The sequence below is a fragment of the Convolutriloba macropyga genome, chromosome 3 (genome assembly GCF_964194025.1).
Source record: "Convolutriloba macropyga chromosome 3, txConMacr16.3, whole genome shotgun sequence".
NCBI lineage: Eukaryota > Metazoa > Xenacoelomorpha > Acoela > Convolutidae > Convolutriloba > Convolutriloba macropyga.
The window spans coordinates 22,313,960-22,339,330 of record NC_134470.1 but is presented as its reverse complement, the minus strand read 5'-3'; the positions used below and the strand labels follow the sequence as shown (position 1 = coordinate 22,339,330).

At 36.2% G+C, this 25,371-nt stretch overlaps 1 protein-coding gene across 1 annotated transcript in view; it reads right to left on the bottom strand.

Moving 5' to 3' along the window:
- LOC142336945 (uncharacterized) overlaps nucleotides 1-25,371 on the bottom strand; it is a 72,586-nt gene that overhangs the window by 10,733 nt on the left and 36,482 nt on the right. The window lies entirely within an intron of this gene.

Genomic DNA, 25,371 nt, shown 5'->3' with positions numbered 1-25,371 from the left:
AGGGCATTTAGCTCAGTGACTTGATGGAGCGTCAATTGATTTAGTCTGAAAACGAAATTAGCAGGCTTCATATTCAACAGAAAATATCCAATTGCACATAGTGGTGACCAGATAATATATAGTCTTCGATTGAACGAAGGAAACACTATAATGCGAGTGTGCTTGCGAAACTAATTGTTCTGACCCCTCTTGAGGGGAGAAGGAACTAGATACTCAAATGGGCTTTTTTGTTCAGACAATTTTGGTCGATCGATATATTCATCGTAGAGAGTTGAGACTGGTAACATTAGAAAGCTTGTCCAGCGTAAAATATGGAATTGAAAAAGATTTTTCTTTTATTTTCGTTTTTTACAGGGAGTTATCGAGGATTAAACTTTAGAGAAAATAGAGTGAATTCAGTTGATTTTATTAACAATTTCCGGAATTTTTTAACTAAAATTTCACTAATTTTGCTAAAATTTGTTAATTTTTTTTAAGAAAGTGTTGGTGATTTTATTTTTAAAGACAAAAAATATTGTCGGCAATTTTTATTTAGATTTTTTGTCAAAAATTCTGGCTAAATATTTCAAAATTCACACTTTTTCATCAAGGACAGCACGAAATAAGTGTCTTTAGTCCACTTTGACTAAATTTGCAGGAAGTACACACCCAAATACCACTATCACAATCTTTGTAGACTCAGAAGGGGGCTAATTCTACTTCAACTTCCGTTGCGAGTGCTCCGTAATTAAAACTTTACCGTTTTTTGCAAACTTTACTCGTTGATTATCAAAAACTCAGCATTTATTTTTGATTTTTTAACTAACAAAATATCTATATCAATAACATTCCACACGTTAAGTGTTCTTAATGGACAAAAAGCATTAGCAGAGCTAGTTTTGGACAAATCCTGGACTATTACATTCCAAAAACAATTCGGATTGTAATCAGTCGGTCTTTTTTATAAAAAAGAAATCGATCTTTTTTATATATTAATTAAAAAACAGAGCATTTCAAATCAAAGCTTACTAATGATAGGTCCAATGTGCTTCCTAATTAGCTCCAACTTATTGTATCTAGTTTATTACTTGAAAACTTAGAGTCGTTTCGGCTTTTAAAAATATTTGATTTTTAAATAAATAATGACTTAATGAACTTTGCCACCATTTTAATCTTAATTTGGTCAATATTTAGCTTGGCATCACCAATGAAAGAATTCTTCTTCTTTCTACTGAACTCAAGTTCAATCTTTACTGCGGTTTTAAAACTTAAGTTATGGTTTTCTGGCTTTGCCACTAGATTTCATATTTTCAGGTATTTGCCCATTTTTCACGTTTTCTAGTTTTGTCACAATATCACGTTGTTGACGGTTCATATATCACATTATTGCCGTTTAAGAAAATCACAATCCATAATTTTAAATTCCTTAAGGATATAAACTCTGGTGTTAAACGGCTTCGACAATACGTTCTCAAGATTTTAATTGAATTTTTTAATTTTGTCTTTAACTGTCGTTTTTACTTTGTCTTTTTAATAGTATGAAACTTCCTGTACAATGACCAGGTTTCATTGGCTTTTCTTGGAAGAACAGATGGGCTGATATTCTTATATAAGTAGATAGCTGATGGCTTTCAGATAGCTTTCATGAATTTGAAAACAATAGTTTTCCAAATTAAAAAAAAACTTTGTAATTTCGCACGCAATTTTGTTCCATTTATTGTCTTTATTACCTAGTCTCGTTAACTACAGACCTAATATTGTGGTCAAAGGGATTGATGTCAAAAAATCTATTGTTTTTTAAAGAATTCGTTATGACTTTACTGGCTTCGACACAGGTTTTTCACAAAAAAGTAAATAAATGTCTAAATTTTGTCATATTTTACGTTCTTTTCTGGACGTAAGATATATTCTGGATCAATGCAGATCTTAAGGGCTTCCTTTCGAAGGATAAACGATCCTATTTAATTATTTCATTTTGTAATTAATGGCTTTCATGTCTTTAAATCTAATTTCCGAAAAAAAACAAGTATTACCTAATTTTGCCTTTTTTCGTTTTTGTCTATTGTTACCTGGCTTTAATAATGAGAGGTCACAAAGACATTATCGGTGCTCAAAGAAGAGGCAATCGAACATAATTTGAGGGCCAAATTATGGCTTCATGGCTTCAAAAGCGTTTTCTGGCAAAATTTAACTGAATTTTTGTTTGTTGTCTACTTGTTTTTTTTTGTAACGGCATAAAAATGAATACCGACAGTACTTAATTCCCTTCTTTAAAAACACTGGTAATCGTAAACCTATGGGAAATTTTTGTTGTTTCCTATTGGTTTTCATTACTTTGAAAGTAATTGTTCTTTTTTAAAAAAAAATAAACGAATTTTTCAAATTTGCTGTTTTTGTTCTTTATTGTCTAATTGTTACCAAGCCTTATTATGGACTGGTCCCATATCTTTTCTTGGTGAATTAGAAGATATGTTGTTTTGTTTCAATTTTATCTGACGCTATTTTGACTTTCTTATTAAGTTTTGTTTTTCAAAACGGACATAAATTTTTTAATGTAATTAATGTTTGTTGTTGTTATTTGATTTTGCTGTTCGTCTTGACTCGCTTTCTTAATATTGGCATAACTTATCAATCTACTGCATCATTTTTTAATCCGCTGACTTATTTACTGTGGAGGCTATCTTTTCATTCTTACACCAATTATGCCAGAACTGTGGATGAGCGGGGTCAGAACCTTATGTTCGATCGCACATTACCGAGCCTCTTTGTTTGTTATCTTTTCCTAAGTCTGATCCGATTTGAGATATAATAGCTGAATTGAAACTGATTTTGAAACAAGTGTTTCCTGAGCTGTGTATTCTTGTATATGCTTATACTGTTGTTAAAAATTTCTCACAAAGGTTTGGTCTATACCCGCATTACTCATCAAAGTTAAGTGTGAGGTTTGGTATCGAGAGTCATGAAAAATCAAAGTTAGAGATAAATTTTTACAGCGATTATGAATATTAACTCAAAATACGTTAGGAACTAATGACCTCCAAAACTATCAAGTACAATTCATTTTTCTCGTCGTTTCACGCTTCAAATTCGAGCCACTTAAAGTGAATACAGGTAAAATCTAGAGACAATTATCACTTGGGGAGAGATTAAAAACGGTACCATTGAAAGACTCATGACAATTAAACCGCTTGTTCAGTAGACCTTTTAACGTTCTCCATTTCTGCAGGAAAAATTGAACAGTAAAATTATCAACCTTTTTACATTAGAGACCTTTGCGCTCTTCATCTTCGCTTATCAGCTTATAAAAAAAATTAAACAAATGATACAAAGAAACAAGGATCGCGTGAACTTGCCGATGAACGTTACTTGAAAACCAAGCAATTTAAAATGAAGAAAGTCGGTTTGCCCGCTAAATTGAAAGGGATTTTGAGTTTAAAATGTCCAAAAAGATGAGAACCTATCATATAAGAACGTTAAATTTACAACCCAAAAAATTTTGGGACAGCTTAAATTGATTTCTATACTAAACAGAAAAAATTAGTTCGCATGTGCTTTTGAATTAAATTGTTTCTAATATAAGAAAAAATAATTAAATTAAGATTTATCGTCTTTTTAATGTCTGAAAAGGAAAAAATGGATCCACAACTACAGTATTCTGAGGGAAAGAAAGTGAGAATTGTTTTCACAAAGTTCAATTCCCTCTTACCTTATAACCATCATAAAATTTTAAAAGCCAATTGTAAAAGTTGGACTGTATCCTTTATCAACAGTCATGCCCACACGGCAACCATTGCGCTCAATAAATTTTTATTTACTTCGTCAGACAAAAATTTTCCAACTTTTGCCGCCTATTCATTATTTGCAATCTATTTTTTTTGCAATCTATCTTATTTTGATTGGCTAGTTTTAATTTTTTTCTCAATTTACTCACTTAAAATGGCAGCTCCGCAGTAAAATGATCTAAAACAAATGGAGTACAGATCAGAAAAACAAAGAGAGAAACAAAATTGGAACCGGGAAAACCGTTATTTGATGTTTGCTCTAATTAGTCTTAGTTATATAAAAGCTACATAAACTTTGCTTTAATTAGAAGTAGTCTGGATTACTAGTTCCAACACTAATAGGCATTGGTATTGCACTATCGTCTCCCATATTAGTTGCTTTTTGTGGAAGCAGGAATGAGTCTTAATACCAAATCAAAAAATCTAATCAAAAAAACACCTTTGGTAATTTGTTATAAGAAAAAGATAATTTCATTTGATTTTTTCTTTGCTTCGTTAAGTCCCAATCGGGGGTCAAAGAATCAATCCTGACTATTTCCAACAATCTGTTGATTCGAATTAAACATTTTGGAACATCTTGTTTTTGACAAAGTGAAATGCTTTTTATTATATTTAACAAAATGGTTGATTTAAAAAAGAAATTTGTGGAGGTAAACATCTATAAGATCTGGCGACTATTAGTAGCTGCTTTTTGATCTCATATTCAGCTTCTACAATGTGGTGTGCTGGTTGTAACCTTCTTAAAGCACGGTGTAGTTAGTATTAGTGCATGAAGGTGCGTGACTCGAAAAATGGTAGTTGTTCAACGTCTGGAATGGATGTCATCAGATGTGAAAAAGGGTCTGGTTGGTAGTTGAACGTCTATAAACTTAGCAGCAATCCTGTCAGAGCCTTCCACGTCTGACCAAATTTTTATATTGTCGCCTATTATTACTTGAAAGTCAAAAGCCACTGTCATAATACAGATCTTACAACCTGGAATTAGACAATTCCATGTTTTGTGCTTCGAGGCGAGACTCTATTCTCTCATTTCATACGCATCTGCCGCTGAGGTAATGAGCCATATGCTGCATCCAAGATTGTCTGCCTGTACTTGAGTCGGTAGGTATTGAACTTCCGTGTCACATTTCGGTAGCTTTCAGTTGTGAGCTCAAAAATACCGTTGCTAGGCATGAGGGTGATTTGCTTGAGATGCAAAAGGCTCCTGGCAAATACGATAATGCAATGAGCCTAGGCAACTATCAAATTGGGTTTGCGACAATGTCATTGACTTCATTTGATCCTCCGAGATAGCAAGATATGGGTCCTCAATAACCCATTTAATTGACATTCTCGGTTCGTCCTGAGGCATTGGAATAACCTTTGCGCTATAAGTTGTAAAAACTGTCTGTTGGGAAGCTAACGCAATCGCAGGGGTTAACAGCAACCCTTCTGTGACTCTAATAACATCACGCAGAAGTTTGGAGTCATAATAGGGGAGTATGTCGGACTTTGGAGGTATGGCTAAAGATAGTCTGCTTCCAGAAAGAACTAACTCGTCGGCAACAGACTTTAAAAAAAGCCATTAAAGAAGCTTTTGGTACAATTGACATTGGAAGATGCTGTTCAAGTAATATCGAGATTGAATTTAGGATGTTGGTTGAGGCCGCAGTTTCTTCGGATGCATGGGTTCGAATCCCACTCCTGTCATCACGTGGTTGCAACCTTCTTGTTGCACGAGGTAGTTAGTATTACTGCATGAATGTACTAATCAAGTTGTTTGCGAGTGCGCATGCACATTTTTCCAAATGGGTTTTGATTATATAGATTTTTAGCTGAGCGGTTTGGGTCTTTTGACGCTGTGGATCGACAACTGCTATGTATTTATTGAGTAAGTATATTCTCTCAAAATCAGCAAAATTTTGGTTTCCAAATAGTTAAGTTTCTGCTACTACCAAATTAGCTCTCTCTATTTAATTAGCAAATATTAGTTATAGCTTGCATCAAACTAGAATATTCTATCAGATAATATGTACATGTTTAAATCAGTTTAATTCATTTCTTGAAAATTTTAAACAAAATGCTATATCTTCTCATTCTAAATCTTTAAAATTTCTCATGACATTTAGTTCTCAAAATTATTAATGCATGCATTTGTGATATTAAACATGCTCAAGGAACTCTAAAACAAAACTTATTTTAATGGTCGTTTTGAACTGAGAATGCCTTTTTTTGACGTCAATGCTGATTTATCAGACTAATAATCATTGTTCTTGTCCTGTTTTCAACTCATTTGTTCTCCTGATACCACTGTAAAAAATGTTTATATGGTAGGTTTGAACACTTCCTGTGCGAATCACAGCGAATGCCAATCCACCTTGTATCATATAAGTCAATGTACTTTGTCACACCAAGTCAGCCTCGTCACTCAAAAATATTAGCATAAAAATGCGAGTCTGATTCAGGCGTGCGGTTATTGTCCCGCTGTCAACTAGTTTATGAGTGCGGTGTTGTCACAAGGTGTTCTGTGTATTCCGAAATTGTTCTTTCAGATTTTGCAACGTAGTCAAAATGGTGAATAAATGTAAAGAACAAAACTGCAAACTAATAAAAAAAATTTTGTAAAAGTGAAATGGCTTATATTTGTAATTAAATTTAGAAAATTCAATTTGATAAATCCAATCTTCTTGGTAGATAGTTATTGTCTACGAGTGACGAGTGGGTTTCGATTTTTTTATTCTATTCAGAGTGAAAAACAAATAAGGTTGATTTTCAGAAATAGCAATTCTAAAGTCCATGTAAAATCTTGAATATTGTTTCAGAGGTCAAATTACCGTTCTCCCCCATCGAGCCTTCCGGTCTTGACCAACAGGAAGTCAAATAAATGAAGTCGAACGCATCAATTCTGCATAATGATCACTTGATCATCCATCAAGAACACAGAAAATCAAGAACACAGACAAGATAAAATCTGGTCACAGAAAATAGGATCACGGTAAAAAAAAAACAATTCAGCTATCAAAGTTAGGACAATAATCACATTAAACTGATTAGTGTCGCCAGAAATTGACAAAGTAGGAAAGAAGACTGGCGTAAGAAGCAACTCAAAAAGATGTCACGATTGAAATCAAATTGAAACAAAACAGAAAAGTTCTAAACACAATGGATATCAAAGGAACTTAAAAAAATAAAAACAAAATAACATGATTTGCACAATCAAAACAATTTCTCCCAACACTATGATATCGTCCAAGGGCTCACAAAATGCCGTAAATAAGTGCACCGAAAACTAAGACTGCAAAGCACTAATATTCGCTTTGGGATTTTTTTCAAGCAATGGGAAACATCGAAACAGAAATGGAATTAATCTGTCGGGCGAGAAATTACATCTGTCACGCGAGATCATTCCTAATTTAATTTTTTTAAATGGGCTTCGAGGAGCGGAATGCAAAATATATTCGGGTATTATGAAACTGGTGTTTTCTAACTGAAAAATGCGGAGCAAATATTAGACTTGAAATCAGCAACTGAAACCGATTAGAAGAATTAAGATTGTAAATTAGTAAGAAAGGTAAAGTGGGTATAATGAATAAACAGACAGTTGATCGGCCACGCTGGAAGTTAATAAAGTCAGATGAATGAACGACGATGTTGAATAAAACAAAGCAACAGAAATAGAGGTTAAACAAAATGAACTATATAATACAACTATGAAATGTTACTGCAAATACTTCATGTGTAACATACCCTTTTGATTTGAACTATAAAGAATAGATTGTGAAATTACAAAAGTAACTGATTAACAGAAAATCATTAAAAATTTCCCGGTTAAATAGTATCAATAAAATAGTTACTGGTTAAGAATAGCTAGTGACAAGTAACACATGTTTTTGAGTATCAATTTAATAATCGTCAAAATCCACCTCTTCTTCGCCAACCGAAAAACAGAAATCTTTTGTCGTTTCAGTCGAATTAGATGGAGTTCGGAACATTTCGTCGTTGCGGTGTCTCGCCTGTAATTGGCGAAGTTGATGCGTATTCAAAAGTTAACGTAATAATTTGGACTTCGCCGATTACGGACTCCTCATATCGTAGTGGCATTGCATTCTTCAGTTGGAGGATTCACTTGTTGAAGGGCAGAACTTGGAGCGTTTGATGCTGGAATAAACGTCTCTTGCAAAGCAGTTGACGAATTTATTTCTGAAACAAGATTTCACATGGCAAAGACGTTCGGTTTTTTTTGAGATGCGATTTTGAATGGCGCATGAGATTTTAGTTTTGTTGGAAGACATTCCATTACCTGGGTCACGCCTTTTGTGCCTCACCTTCTTGTCTCACTTCTGTTCTCTTGTGAACTCTTTAATGTGTGCGAAAATCTTCTCAGTCGTTTTTTTTTCATTTCGGGCTCCACGACGTTCAGAATATATTTTCAGAAAACTTTTTTTGCTCTACAAGGGTTCCAAATTTTAAAAGATCGCTCTTTTGTCGTTACTGGTAATTTCTTCGGAAATTTTGTCTTCGAATTAGAGTTGCTGGACTTTTCGATCGTAGAACCATTTGCCAAGATATTATATGAGCCTTCCCATCTCTTTTGGAACGCCTGTTACCTGGGATTTTTCGGGTTAGCTTCAGTTGCACCACTCTTTCTTTTAGTGGAAATTATCTGCATGCGTATGTGGACCATGTGTTTGTTGACCATATTTGAGATTCGCCGTCCGTTGCTTGCGCCTCTCGTTCATGTGCATCTCGGGTTGCGCGAGTCAAACCACGTTCTAATTCCAAATCATTGCGATATCCCGATTACCAAGAGTCTTCGGATAGAATTGTAACGGCAAACACAGTTTCCTCTTTTAAACACTGATTTATTATTTTCTCATATGAGAGATTAGACGAATTTGGGACAGTACACATATTGCCAAGCGAAATTTTTTCTTACGAAGTGTGCTTCGAAGGGCGAAATCTTTATCGCATACTCGTAGCTGGTATACTAAGGTTTTTAAAAAAGCTCTTTCGTTTAGCGAATTTGTAGTTGACTTTTCTACTTTAAAGCAAACAGGGCGAAGATTAAGTGTTTGTTTGAAGCGTTCCACTAAACCAATAGTGCGATGATCATTAACAGGAGCTTCAATAATGTCAACATTATTGCGAGAGCAGAATGCCTGCACATGATTACCAATTTGACTTCGTGCTTGATCAGGTCCTATTGAACGAGGAACTCTGCGGTTCAAAACGTATGTATCTAGAAATCTAATTATATTGGGGCCATTGATTTCATAAATTAATTCTGCTGTGGGGTGTCGAGGCTTCAATTTCTTACTTATTGCGGGGCATAGTAAAAATTCAAAAAATTTGACAATGATATACCTATTCATTTATTGCCACCAGCAGAGCGTGCCCATACAGAACACACCCCATGATACCGAGTGACCGCTACGCAAATCCTCGATGAAAGTTTCGCGTAGCGTCCTCGGGATGGCAACTTTCTGATCAGTTAAACGCAACCCGATTTCATGTGAAAATCCTTCCAATGTGAATGGATTTATGGATTTAAATCTTTGAGCCGACTTTTGTTATTCGTGAGTATACAATCTTGCACCTTTATAGAACCACTTCTTGATTATTCAGTGGGAGCAATTATCAACTTACTGAAGACTTTGTTTGCAATATTGCCGGAAGTTAGGTTGTGCGGACTGTTAATTAGGAGTGTGCTTTGAGCAGACGAGAAGCAGGGTAATGAAGATGTAGGTGTCGTGGGTGGTTGTGGCGGAGGTCGTTTTTGTTGAAATATTACTCGACTTCATGATCGCTGAGAGGTTTTCTTGGATGATGAAGACTATTGATTTTTTAGTTTTTACGTCGATTCTTTCTGTTAGAGAAGAACGACTAATTTCTAGCAGGTATTTTGGGAAAAAAGCGCTTCAATTGGTTTTCACTGGTGACTTTGATAAATAGGTGTTGAATTTGAGTTAATTGGTGCAAATTTACTGGAATTTATGGGATCATCTTGCGTAGCGAGAGCACTTGCATAATTTGTCTGGTGGGATGTTGTAATTTTGGGAGTAATTTTGAGGTACGATTAAAGTATTTACTACTATTTGAGGCGAGAATGATGCATAAAAGCTGCTGAAATTTTAATAGCTGATTAATACTAGATTTCGCGACGCTAGGGAATAATTACAATTTATCATGCATAGTTGCTGTGCGAAAATAGAAGTGGCATTAATTGAAAATGATTCTGTGCTAATTGTAGGTGTCAATTGCTCTGGGAGTGCCTCCGCTAAATAGAGTAAGTGAAAAGGTGATGCAGAAGTAGCTGAAACTAGTCTGAGGTCAGTGGCCGTATTAGATATTAGTTCTAATTTTGCAAATACAAATTCTTCGTCGTACGCTGACATTTTTTGGCTTGCTGAAATGGATGTTGAAAGATACATCCTACCAAACGGACCTCAGCGCGTGGCAAATGTTCTATAGAAAAATCATATGTTTTAAGTTGACCAACCTAGCATTTAGTCATCTATTGTAAGTTTGTTAGATCGATATTTTTATAATAAAGAAAGTCAAGCTCGGTAAATTGTGATTACTTTAAATTCTTCGTCGGTTACGGACGCTTCATATCATTGTGGCATTGCGTTCTTCAGTTGGAGGATAGACTTGTTGAAGGGCAGAGCTTGGAGCGTTTGATTCTGGAATAAGCGTTTCTTGTGAAGCAGGTGACAAATTAACTTCTGAAACAGGATTTTACATGGCAAAGACGTCCGGTTTTTTTTTGATGCGATTTCTTATGGCGCATGAGATGTCAGTTTTGGTCGAAGACATTCCACTGCCTGGGTCACGCTTTATGTGCCTCACCTTCTTGTCTCCCTTCTATTTTCTTGTGAAGTTTTTAGTGTTTGCGAAAATCTTCTCAGTCATTTTCTTTTCATTTCGGGCTCCACAACGTTCAGAACATATTTTCAGTAAACTGTTTTGCTCTACAAGAGTTCCAAATTTTAAAAGATCGCTCTTTTGTCGTTACTGGTAATTTCCTCGGAAATTTTGTCTTCGAAATAGAGTTGCCTGACTTTTCGATCGTAGAATCATTTGCCAAGATATTATATGAGCCTTCCCATCTCTTTTGGAACGCCTGTTACCTAGGATTTTTCGCGTTAGCTTCAGTTGCACCACTCTTTCTGTTAGTGGAATTTATCTGCATGCGTTTGTGGACCGTGTGTTTGTTGACCATATTTGAGATTCGCCGTCCGTTGCTTGCGCCTCTCGTTCATGTGCATCTCGGGTTGCGCGAGTCAAACCACGTTCTAATTCCAAATCATTGCGATATCCCGATTACCAAGAGTCTTCGGATAGAAATGTAACGGGAAACACAGTTTCTTCTTTTGAACACTGATTTATTATTTTCTCATATGAGAGATTAGACGAATTTGGGACAGTACACATATTGCCAAGCGAAATTTTTTCTTACGAAGTGTGCTTCGAAGGGCGAAATCTTTATCGCATACTCGTAGCTGGTATACTAAGGTTTTTAAAAAAGCTCTTTCGTTTAGCGAATTTGTAGTTGACTTTTCTACTTTAAAGCAAACAGGGCGAAGATTAAGTGTTTGTTTGAAGCGTTCCACTAAACCAATAGTGCGATGATCATTAACAGGAGCTTCAATAATGTCAACATTATTGCGAGAGCAGAATGCTCTCACTTGTTTACCAATTTGACTTCGTGCTTGATCAGGTCCTATTGAACGAGGAAATCTGCGGTTCAAAACGTATGTATCTAGAAATCTAATTACATTGTGGCCAATGATTTTATAAATTAATTCTGCTGTGGGGTGTCGAGGCTTCAATTTCTTACTTATTGCGGGGCATAGTAAAAATTCAAAAAATTTGACAATGATATACCTATTCATTTATTGCCACCAGCAGAGCGTGCCCATACAGAACACACCCCATGATACCGAGTGACCGCTGCGCAAATCTTCGATGAAAGTTTCGCGTAGCGTCCTCGGGATGGCAACTTTCTGATCAGTTAAACGCAACCCGATTTCATGTGAAAATCCTTCCAATGTAAATGGATTTATGGATTTATATCTTTGAGCCGACTTTCGTTATTTGTGAGTATACAATCTTGCACCTTTATAGGACCACTTCTTGATTATTCAGTGACAGCAACTATCAACTTACTGAAGACTTTGTTTGCAATATTGCCGGAAGTTAGGTTGTGCGGACTGTTAATTAGGAGTGTGCTTTGAGCAGACGAGAAGCAGGGTAATGAAGATGTAGGTGTCGTGGGTGGTTGTGGCGGAGGTCGTTTTTGTTGAAATATTACTCGACTTCGTGATCGCTGAGAGGTTTTCTTGGATGATGAAGACTATTGAGTTTTTAGTTTTTACGTCGATTTTTTCTGTTAGAGAAGAACGACTCATTTCTAGCAGGTATTTTGGGAAAAAAGCGCTTCAATTGGTTTTCACTGGTGACTTTGATAAATAGGTGTTGAATTTGAGTTAATTGGTGCAAATTTACTGGAATTTATGGGATCATCTTGCGTAGCGAGAGTACTTGCATAATTTGTCTGGTGGGATGTTGTAATTTTGGGAGTAATTTTGAGGTACGATTAAAGTATTTACTACTATTTGAGGCGAGAATGATGCATAAAAGCTGCTGAAATTTTAATAGCTGATTAATACTAGATTTCGCGACGCTAGGGAATAATTACAATTTATCATGCATAGTTGCTGTGCGAAAATAGAAGTGGCATTAATTGAAAATGATTCTGTGCTAATTGTAGGTGTCAATTGCTCTGGGAGTGCCTCCGCTAAATAGAGTAAGTGAAAAAGTGATGCAGAAGTAGCTGAAACTAGTCTGAGGTCAGTGGCCGTATTAGATATTAGTTCTAATTTTGCAACTACATATTCTTCGTCGTACGCTGACATTTTTTGGCTTGCTGAAATGGATGTTGAAAAATACATCCTACCAAACGGACCTTAGCGCGTGGCAAATGTTCTATAGAAAAATCATATGTTTTAAGTTGACCAACCTAGCATTTAGTCATCTATTGTAAGTTTGTTAGATCGATATTTTTATAATAAAGAAAGTAAAGCTCGGTTAATTGTGATTACTTTAAATTCTTCGTCGGTTACGGACGCTTCATATCATAGTGGCATTGCGTTCTTCAGTTGGAGGATAGACTTGTTGAAGGGCAGAGCTTGGAGCGTTTGATTCTGGAATAAGCGTTTCTTGTGAAGCAGTTGACAAATTAACTTCTGAAACAGGATTTTACATGGCAAAGACGTCCGGTTTTTTTGAGATGCGATTTCTTATGGCGCATGAGATGTCAGTTTTGGTCGAAGACATTCCACTGCCTGGGTCACGCTTTATGTGCCTCACCTTCTTGTCTCCCTTCTATTTTCTTGTGAAGTTTTTAGTGTTTGCGAAAATCTTCTCAGTCATTTTTTTTTCATTTCGGGCTCCACAACGTTCAGAACATATTTTCAGTAAACTTTTTTGCTCTACAAGAGTTCCATATTTTAAAAGATCGCTCTTTTGTCGTTACTGGTAATTTCCTCGGAAATTTTGTCTTCGAAATAGAGTTGCCTGACTTTTCGATCGTAGAATCATTTGCCAAGATATTATATGAGCCTTCCCATCTCTTTTGGAACGCCTGTTACCTAGGATTTTTCGCGTTAGCTTCAGTTGCACCACTCTTTGTGTTAGTGGAATTTATCTGCATGCATTTGTGGACCGTGTGTTTGTTGACCAAATTTGAGATTCGCCGTCCATTGCTTGCGCCTCTCGTTCATGTGCATCTCGGGTTGCGCGAGTCAAACCACGTTCTAATTCCAAATCATTGCGATATCCCGATTACCACGATTCTCCCGATAGAATTGTAACGGGAAACACAGTTTCTTCTTTTAAATACTGATTTACTATTTTCTCATATGAGAGATTAGACGAATTTGGGACAGTACATATATTGCCAAGCGAAATGTTTTCTTACGAAGTGTGCTTCGAAGGGCGAAATCTTTATCGCATAATCGTAGCTGGTATATTAAGTTTTTTAAAAAACCTCTTTCGTTTAGCGAATGTGTAGTTAACTTTTCTACTTTAAAGCAAACAGGGCGAAGATTAAGTGTTTGTTTGAAGCGTTCCAATAAACCAATAGTGCGATGATCATTAACAGGAGCTTTAATAATGTCAACATTATTGCGAGAGCAGAATGCTCTCACTTGATTACCAATTTGACTTCGTGCTTGATCAGGTCCTATTGAACGAGGAACTCTGCGGTTCAAAACGTATGTATCTAGAAATCTAATTACATTGGGGCCATTGATTTTATAAATTAATTCTGCTGTGGGGTGTCGAGGCTTCAATTTCTTACTTATTGCAGGCTATGTAAAAATTCAAATAATTTGACAATGATATACCTATCCATTGATTGCCACCAGCAGAGCGTGCCCATACAGAACACACCCCATGATACCGAGTGACCGCTGCGCAAATCTTCGATGAAAGTTTCGCGTAGCGTCCTCGGGATGGCAACTTTCTGATCAGTTAAACGCAACCCGATTTCATGTGAAAATCCTTCCAATGTGAATGGATTTATGGATTTATATCTTTGAGCCGACTTTCGTTATTTGTGAGTATACAATCTTGCACCTTTATAGGACCACTTCTTGATTATTCAGTGACAGCAACTATCAACTTACTGAAGACTTTGTTTGCAATATTGCCGGAAGTTAGGTTGTGCGGACTGTTAATTAGGAGTGTGCTTTGAGCAGACGAGAAGCAGGGTAATGAAGATGTAGGTGTCGTGGGTGGTTGTGGCGGAGGTCGTTTTTGTTGAAATATTACTCGACTTCGTGATCGCTGAGAGGTTTTCTTGGATGATGAAGACTATTGCTTTTTTAGTTTTTACGTCGATTTTTTCTGTTAGAGAAGAAAGACTCATTTCTAGCAGGTATTTTGGAAAAAAGCGCTTCAATTGGTTTTCACTGGTGACTTTGATAAATAGGTGTTGAATTTGAGTTAATTGGCGCAAATTTACTGGAATTTATGGGATCATCTTGCGTAGCGAGAGCACTTGCATAATTTGTCTGGTGTGATGTTGTAATTTTGGGAGTAATTTTGAGGTACGATTAAAGTATTTACTACTATTTGAGGCGAGAATGATGGATAAAAGCTGCTGAAATTTTAATAGCTGATTAATACTAGATTTCGCGACGCTAGGGAATAATTACAATTTATCATGCATAGTTGTTGTGCGAAAATAGAAGTAGCATTAATTGAAAATGATTCTGTGCTAATTGTAGGTGTCAATTGCTGTGGGAGTGCCTCCGCTAAATAGAGTAAGTGCAAAGGTGATGCAGAAGTAGCTGAAACTAGTCTGAGGTCAGTGGCCGTATTAGATATTAGTTCTAATTTTGCAAATACAAATTCTTCGTCGTACGCTGACATTTTTTGGCTTGCTGAAATGGATGTTGAAAGATACATCCTACCAAACGGACCTCAGCGCGTGGCAAATGTTCTACAGAAAAATCATATGTTTTAAGTTGACCAACCTAGCATTTAGTCATCTATTGTAAGATTTGTTAGATTGATATTTTTATAATAAACAAAGTCAAGCTCGGTGAATTGTGATTACTTTAAATTCTTCGAAGATATTCCACTGCCTGGGTCACGCTCTATGTGCCTCACCTTCTTTTCGCCCTTCTATTTTCTTGTGAACTTTTTAGTGTTTGCGAAAATCTTCTCAGTCATTTTTTTTTCATTTCGGGCTCCACAACTTTCAGAATATATATTTTCAGTAAACTTTCGCTCTACACGGTTTCCAAATTTTGCAAGATCGCTGTTTTGTCATTACTGGTAATTTCCTCGGCTATTCTGTCTGCGAACTAGAGATGCTTAACTTTTCGATCGGGGAACAATTTGCCAAGACATTATTTAAGCCTTCCAATCTTTTTTGGAACGCCAGTTTCCTGGGATTTTTCGCGTTAGCTTCAGTTGCACCACTCTTTCTGTTAGTGGATTTTATCTGCATGCGTTTGTGGGCCGTATGATTGTTGACCATATTTGAGACTCACCGTCCGTTGCTTGTGCCTCTCGTTCATGTGCATCTCGGGTTGCGCGAGTCAAAGCACGTTCTAATTCCAAATCAATTCGATATCCCAATTACCAAGATTCTTCAGATAGAATTGTAACGGGTAGCAGTTTCTTCTTTTAAATACTGATTTATTAATTTCTCACATGAGAGATTAGACGAAATTGGGACAGTGCATATATTGTCTAGCAAAATGTTTTCTTACGAAGTGTGCTTCGATGGGCGAAATCTTTATCGCATAATCGTAGCTGGTATATTGAGATTTTTAAAAAAGATTTCTCGTTTAGCGAAATTGTAGTTGATTTTCTACTTTACAGCAAACAAGGCTAAGATTAAGTGTTTGCATGAGGCGTTCCACTAAACCTATAGCGCAATGATCATTAACAGGAGCTTCAATAATGTCAATTTTACAGCGAGAGCAGAATGCTTGCAGTTGATTACCAATTTAACTTCGGGCTGGATCAAGTCCTATTGAACGAGGAACTCTGTGGTTCAAAACGTATGTATCTAGAAATCTAATTACATTGGCGCCATTGACTTCATAAAACAATTCTGCTTTAGGGTAGTTTGAGACTCTATCTACTGAGGTTTAAAAAAATGCATGACCCTTTTCGTCATTTATGAGTCCTCCAAAATCCTTTTGGATTTCCTGATGCAGTTGACTACATGGTTTATGTGGTTTGAATTGCATAGCGGGATTAAGAGGCTTCAGTTTCTTACCTTATGCAGTGCATGGTTAAAATTCAAAAGATTTGACAATGAGTTACCTATTCATTTATTGAATAAAAGTTGCTGACATTTTTACAGCTATTTAATACTAGATTTCGCCACGCTAGGGATTAATTACAATTTATCATGCATAGTTGCAGTGCGAAAATAGAAGTGGCATTAATTGAAAGTGATTCTGTGCTAATTGTAGGTGTCAATTGCTGTGGGAGTGCCTCCGCTAAATAGAGTAAGTGCAAAGGTGATGCAGAAGTAGCTGAAACTAGTCTGAGGTCAGTGGCCGTATTAGATATTAGTTCTAATTTTGCAAATACAAAATCTTCGTCGTACGCTGACATTTTTTGGCTTGCTGAAATGGATGTTGAAAGATACATCCTACCAAAAGGACCTTAGCGCGTGGCAAATGTTCCATAGAAAAATCATGTTTTAAGTTGACCAACCTAGCATTTAGTCATCTATTGTAAGTTTGTTAGATCGATATTTTTATAATAAAGAAAGTCAAGCTCGGTTAATTGTGATTACTTTAAATTCTTCGTCGGTTACGGACGCTTCATATCATAGTGGCATTGCGTTCTTCAGTTGGATGATACACTTGTTGAAGGGCAGAGCTTGGACCGTTTGATTCTGGAATATGCGTTTCTTGTGAAGCAGGTGACGAATTAACTTCTGAAACAGGATTTTACATGGCAAAGACGTCCGGTTTTTTTGAGACGCGATTTCTTATGGCGCATGAGAAGTCAGTTTTGGTCGAAGACATTCCACTGCCTGGGTCACGCTCTATGTGCCTCACCTTCTTGTCTCCCTTCCATTTTCTTGTGAACTTTTTAGTGTTTGCGAAAATCTTCTCAGTTAAGTGTTTGCATGAGGCGTTCCACTAAACCTATAGCGCAATGATCATTAACAGGAGCTTCAATCATGTCAATATTACAGCGAGAGCAGAATGCTTGCAGTTGATTACCAATTTAACTTCGGGCTGGATCAAGTCCTATTGAACGAGGAACTCTGTGGTTCAAAACGTATGTATCTAGAAATCTAATTACATTGGCGCCATTGACTTCATAAAACAATTCTACTTTAGGGTAGTTTGAGACTCTATCTACTGAGGTTTAAAAAATGCATGACCCTTTTCGTCATTTATGAGTACACCAAAATCTTTTTGGATTTCCTGATGCAGTTGACTACATGGTTTATGAGGTTTGAATTGCATAGCGGGATTAAGAGGCTTCAGTTTCTAAACTATTGCAGTGCATGGTTAAAATTCAAAAGATTTGACAATGAGTTACCTATTCATTTATTGAATAAAAGCTGCTGACATTTTTATAGCTATTTAATACTAGATTTCGCCACGCTAGGGATTAATTACAATTTATCATGCATAGGTGATGTGAAAAAAAAACAAGTGGCATTAATTGAAAGCGATTCTGTGCTAACTGTAAGTGTCATTTGCTGGGGGGTGCCTCCGCTAAATAGGGTAATTTTAAAGGTGAGGCAGAAGTAGCTGAATTTAGTCTGAGGTCATTGGCCGTATTAGATATTAGTTCTAAATTTTCAACTTTAAATTCTTCGTCGTAGGCTGAAATTTTTTGACTTGCTGAAATGGATGTCGAAAGTTACATCCTACCAAGCGGACCTTAGCGCGTGGCAAATGTTCTATAGAAAAATCATATGTTTTAAGTTGACCAACCTAGCATTTAGTCATCTATTGTAAGTTTGTTAGATCGATATTTTTATAATAAAGAAAGTCAAGCTCGGTTAATTGTGATTACTTTAAATTCTTCGTCGGTTACGGACGCTTCATATCATAGTGGCATTGCGTTCTTCAGCTGGAGGATACACTTGTTGAAGGGCAGAGCTTGGACCGTTTGATTCTGGAATATGCGTTTCTTGTGAAGCAGGTGACGAATTAACTTCTGAAACAGGATTTTACATGGCAAAGACGTCCGGTTTTTTTGAGATGCGATTTCTTATGGCGCATGAGATGTCAGTTTTGGTCGAAGACATTCCACTGCCTGGGTCACGCTCTATGTGCCTCATCTTCTTGTCTCCCTTCTATTTTCTTGTGAACTTTTTAGTGTTTGCGAAAATCTTCTCAGTCATTTTTTTTTCATTTCGGGCTCCACAACGTTCAAAATATATTTTCAGTAAACTTTTTCGCTCTATACGGTTTCCAAGTTTTGCAAGATCGCTGTTTTGTCATTACTGGTAATTTCCTCGGCTATTCTGTCTGCGAACTAGAGGTGCTTAACTTTTCGATCGGGGAACAATTTGCAAAGACATTATTTAAGCCTTCCAATCTTTTTTGGAACGCCAGTTTCCTGGGATTTTTCGCGTTAGCTTCAGTTGCACCACTCTTTCTGTTAGTGGATTTTATCTGCATGCGTTTGTGGACCGTTTGATTGTTGACCATATTTGAGATTCACCGTCCGTTGCTTGTGCCTCTCGTTCATGTGCATCTCGGGTTGCGCGAGTCAAAGCACGTTCTAATTCCAAATCATTTCGATATCCCAATTACCAAGATTTTTCAGACAGAATTGTAACGGGTAGCACAGTTTCTTCTTTTAAATACTGATTTATTGATTTCTCATATGAGAGATTAGACGAAATTGGGACAGTGAATATATTGTCTAGCAAAATGTTTTCTTACGAAGTGTGCTTCGATGGGCGAAATCTTTATCGCATAATCGTAGCTGGTATATTGAGGTTTTTAAAAAAGATTTCTCGTTTAGCGAATTTGTAGTTGACTTTTCTACTTTACAGCAAACAAGGCGAAGATTAGGTGTTTGCATGAGGCGTTCCACTAAACCTATAGCGCAATGATCATTAACAGGAGCTTCAATAATGTCAATATTACAGCGAGAGCAGAATGCTTGCAGTTGATTACCAATTTAACTTCGGGCTGGATCAAGTCCTATTGAACGAGGAACTCTGTGGTTCAAAACGTATGTATCTAGAAATCTAATTACATTGGCGCCATTGATTTCATAAAACAATTCTACTTTAGGGTAGTTTGAGACTCTATCTACTGAGGTTTAAAAAATGCATGACCCTTTTCGTCATTTATGAGTACACCAAAATCTTTTTGGATTTCCTGATGCAGTTGACTACATGGTTTATGAGGTTTGAATTGCATAGCGGGATTAAGAGGCTTCAGTTTCTTACCTATTGCAGTGCATGGTTAAAATTCAAAAGATTTGACAATGAGTTACCTATTCATTTATTGAATAAAAGCTGCTGACATTTTTATAGCTTTTTAATACTAGATTTCGCCACGCTAGGGATCAATTACAATTTATCATGCATAGGTGATGTGAAAAAAACAAGTGGCATTAATTGAATGCGATTCTGTGCTAACTGTAAGTGTCATTTGCTGGGGGGTGCCTCCGCTAAATAGGGTAATTTTAAAGGTGAGGCAGAAGTAGCTGAATTTAGTCTGAGGTCATTGGCCGTATTCGATATTAGTTCTAAATTTTCAACTTTAAATTCTTCGTCGTAGGCTGAAATTTTTCGACTTGCTGAAATGGATGTCGAAAGATACAATCAACCAAACGGAACTTAGCGCGTGGCAAATGTTCTATAGAAAAATGACATGTTTTAGGATGGCCAACCTAGCATTTAGTCATCTATTTTAAGATTGGTTAGTGCGATGTTCCTTTAACATAGAAAGTCCAGCTCGGTGAATTGTAATTACATTAAATTCTTGTCTGTCTTTCTTAAAGTACTCTATAGAATAGAGGACTCCAAGCAATTCCAAAAAGATAAGACCACAACACTCCTCGTGATGAGTTACCAATCGAGAGGCGAAATCTTAGTTTCCAACCATCTACAGTGAGTTGCTCCAAGGCGGCGCCTAATCCAGAACGTGATGAATTGCATTTGACGCCCGTTTCGAGGGTCAGTTGTAATAAAAATTTTAGTTGCGTTACCGATTCGATTCTTTAATTCAGCAAGTTGCTTATCATAATCATAATTCCAATTGAATTTTTTAGTTGTTCGTAGGAGATGGCGAAGGAGATAACAAAATTGGGCAAAATTAGTTATAAAATTAGCAAAATAGTTTACGGAACATAGAAACGATCAACGCTTTTTAATGGTTTTTGTTGGCTCCAGAGTTAATATAGCACAAAGTTTGCTTTCAAGGGGTGAGATACCGGTTAGGGAAACAAGATGCCCCCGCCAATCTATTTCAGTTTTAAGGAAATGACATTTCGGCAGATTAATACGAAGGTTCTCGAGATTTAAGCGTTCGCCGCAATTGAATACAAATATTAGGGGAATTATTCACACCCTTTACTGATAAGTTAAATGCAATCAAGAAAACAAAACGTGTTTTTTGGTCCAATCAAAGTGTAATCAATCGCTCGCTTTTTGAAATTCAGCTGGCATGTCTGTGAGTTGATAAAAACCAGTTTTAAATTGATAGGTACTTGTCATTTCGCCACATTATATATATATATATATATATATATATTTACACACATATATATATATATATATATATATATATATATATAAATATGTATATATATATAAATATATATATATATATATATATATATATATATATATATATTTATATATAATGTTTAGCGAGCAGTATCCAGATATACATTTGATTGATTGTACTCGTACTTCCAGTCAATAGTAGAGAAATAAGTTATATTTTGCGACGCGGGATGACTAATTTGTTGAGATATTGAATTGGCTAGCGTATCAATATTCGACATTTGATATTTGTTTTTATGAACAGCTCTATTGACGACTTTTCAAAATAAGGCTAACTCAATTGATTGATCCCGTTTTACGGTGACTCTTAACAGGGAGATAAAATATTGATCGGAAAAAGTTGTCAGCGTTTCGATACTTTTTCTCCGATCAGTTTTGGTAAAGCGTGTTCACTTTTTCTTGTAGGTTGAGTGAAATTCGTCTTCCATTTTGTTGTATTGGTTGCAAGTTGTTATGAAATTTCGCGCAGGTTACATGTGTCTTTGAACATCCCATTTGAGTTATAAGATTAGGAAAGGATTTCGCAAAGCGGACAATTAAAGGACATTGGCTACTAATATTGTTTATGGTGTTAACTGCGGAATTGGACGGAGATTGAGTAATGCAAAGTCGCAGTCTTCCAAAAAGATCTCTTCCAATTAACAGCCCCTCCATCTGGTACAAATATGAAATAAGCTTCAATACTCTTCCAACAATTCCTCGTTATCGGTGCTCGGATTTTTTTGATGATTTTGATAGTCTCGTTCGAATACGTTCGTTGTTGTGGCTGGCGTGATTTCGTTAGCCAGTGGGCTTTGTTCGCAGATTGTATGACTGCATCGCGAGTGATGATTTCAATGTGCTACGTGTACTTCCGGTATCGACTAACAGTGTGACTCCAGTCTTGTCAATTGTCAATGGCATACTAAAGGCCGCTATTTTTTGAAAAAAATTTCTACGACTAGCCCCATATTATCATCCGAGGTGCTCTATTCAGAGTCGTAGAGTTTAGTGCTGAAGGCTTCTGATTCCATAAAAGTGACCGCGTTTTCCGTTGTATTGTCTTGTTCAATTGTAATTACTGATTGTAGTGTTTATGTATCATACAATCTTTATCAAAATGACTTTCTAATCCACCATTATCGCACAGTTTTCCACGCGCAATGCATTTGTCTTTGTGACCTCGAGAAAACGGGAATACACCATTCTGGCATTGAGACGCTGGTTTGGAGAGGAAATTTTGAGATTCTTAATCGGGGTTGGCAAAATTTGTTCTAAAATTGATAGCATTCAAGTTTGTCGAAAAGCTAGTGAGCCGTTGTGCCTGAACTTGATGTCGGTTTCCCATACTCAACTCCAGGTCAATTAGGTCCCTTAGAATTCTAGATCAATTAGGTCCGTTAGAATTCAGATTCCTGATAAACACAGCTCTAATCAGTGTTTTTTTGTTCTCAAAATCACAATTTTTGGCCAGCTCTCGATGCTTCGCATAGAAATACTTCGCCGTCTCTCCCTTTAAATAATTGGTTATCAGGTACGCGGGTAAATCGAATGTTAAATTCTCTGGTCAAATGAAAACTTGCTCAAAGAGGCCCAAAAATTTTTAGGGTTGTCTGATTGTCCACTAGGGTGTGAGGATTAATGCAGTTAAAGATTCGTCGTAATTCTACCCCAATACTCAAACTAAGTAACGAAATCACCTTTCTGACCGCGAGAGTCCATGGCTTATCCCCACGTAAAAATCCCACCTTGCTAATCAGCTGATCTTGTTTTGCCAGTTCGTCGTTTGCTGAGCGTTTCTTGCATTCTGCTCTCGTTCTGACTGTGCTGATGATCCGGGTATTGTTTCTTTAGAAAGGCTGGTGTGATAGCTGTACAGTTTCAGGTTTCGGACCAAGCACTATCCAAAATGATATTTCTCTTAGCTACTCTGGCTAATTTGAACTTTGTTCTCCATTTTTCCCTGTCTGGATCTGGTGTTGGCTGGTCCCAAAAAGCGTCAAAGCCAAGAGGGGTTCGTTTGTAAGTTGCTGGCTTCACCATGTCGTGCGAATTTATATATATATATATATATATATATATATATATATATATATACTTTCCGGTCCGAAAACACATTTGTTTCAATGTAAGATCGGGCTTCACAGAACAGAATCCACTATTGAGTTGGGTACTGTGAATGTGGTGTTTTCTGACTGGATAACGCGCACCAAATATACGACATGAATTGAGCAACGGATTCCGATTAGCAGAAATGAGATTGTGAAATTAGTCAGAACTGTAAAGTCAGTATCATGAATGAACAGACAGTTGTTCGGCCACACTGGAAGTTAATAAAGTCATGAGAATGATAAAGGATGGTAATGAATTTATCAACAAAAACAGGAGTTAAACAAAATGAACTAAATGATACATCTATTAAACTTTACTTCAAATAATTCATGAATGACAACATCAAAACAAAAAAAAGGAAACCACAATACAGCGGTTAATGTGTCTGAAATTGAAACAGACAGAGTCAAGACTATAGAAAAAAAGTAATTTGCAAAGCATTCAATTAAACATTTGCGGAAGTTGGCAAATAATCTGCTGATTTTTTTCCTCTTAGTATCTAAAAGTTGGAGCACAGCTCTGAAAAAAGCAATTTTAGCACGTTGAGTTGAAAAGAAATCTACCAAGCCATTGACACTGACACCACAGTAAATCACCAGGTCCAAGATTTGTCCCTGCTTGGGTTCTAAAAACCGCAAAATGTGCAATTGGTACGCAGTTACCATTAATGTTTCTGCAAGTATTCTAAAACGTGCATATGTCACAACAATTCAAGATAGACATAACTTACGGATATCAAGATGTTACTATGAAATTATTGCAAATCGATATAACAATTTGGTTTAAAAAACTAAACGGTTGGAAAACAAACGCAATAAACATTAGCGTGTTTTTAGACAGTCGCATTCGTAACCTATCGTGAATGACTTGCAAATGTGCTACAGTTCTATCTTACATTTTCGTTGTCATTTGAAGCAGAAAATCAAAGGTTGATCGCTAAGAGCGGCAATTGGTTCATTGATTTTGCGCATCATGTCCGTTGAAAGGCTGAAAATTAAAATTTCCAATTAACTTAAAAAAGTGAATGAGGCAGAATCAAAGAATGCCAAAAAGGCAAATTTTCAAAGCGGGTGAGATGAAAAACCTTCATCTATTGATTTGTGAATCGAACTGAGTACTTTAACATGTGTCAACATTTACGTTTTACTCTAGTATTATCACAAGTGTCCCAGAAAATTCAGTGAAAAATCTAAGCTCATACAACTGAAGTATGCTATATACACCTCGACGAGCGAAGTCTCAACAGTCCTCTGTACGATCGTTACCGACTCCAAACTAATCTGCTACGCGAAAATCTTCTGCAGAGAAAAAAAATGAGAACAATCAACAAAAGCCGCAAAAAGTAGAAAGGTTACATTATATTTTAACAAGGTGTAACGTCGATTTGGCTTAGCAAATTTGTTCTGACAGATCCAATATGAACGAAAAACTAAAAAGACAAAAACGTTTAACTAGGTACACACCATTCGCTATGCATTTGGAAATAATTATGCGCTAGCTTAACGACAAGAATAACCATTAGAAGTAAGAAAAATTGCAGCACATTTTCTTCTAAGAGTGAAAAATTTTGGAAATAAAAGAACAAGCAGAAAAAATGACAATGGCTTCTTGAAATTTATTATGTTAAACATTGATGACAAATATGTGCCCAACCAAAGATAATCGAAGTAGATTATTGCATTCACGCTCGAATTAGATGGAATGGAACTAGTAAATAGATCAGATTTTGTTGAGAAAAAATTATTGAAGAACTTCTTTTGTTCAATCCTTAGTATTCAATCATCTATTCGTCTTTTGACAAAAAGCAAGCAGTTAGCCGTGCGCCCTAACTTCTAATTGTAAAAATTGATATAGGGCGTAAAACAGGTACGTTTAGTGTAGTAACAAAAATCATAGAAAGAGACGGAAAACTGAAGAATTAAGCCTAATCTGAAATAATAAACGCTTAAAAACACTTCATTGCCCGAAAAATGTTTCAGCTATTTCAAACACCAAATAGTACACTAGCCCAAGAGCCGAGAAAAACACAAGAGAAAATCTGGATCATTTTAGCAAAACGCTTTAAGATTTTAGTTTTGCATTTTCACTTTGCAAATTGTTAAAGTCTATTAGTGAACAGTGACAACAGATAGTTCATTTACACAGAAAGAACGGAAAAACTGCTGTTTTAAATTGATTGTCCATGCAAATGACATCATTTTTTTAAAATTAATTTTAAAGTTTTTTTTG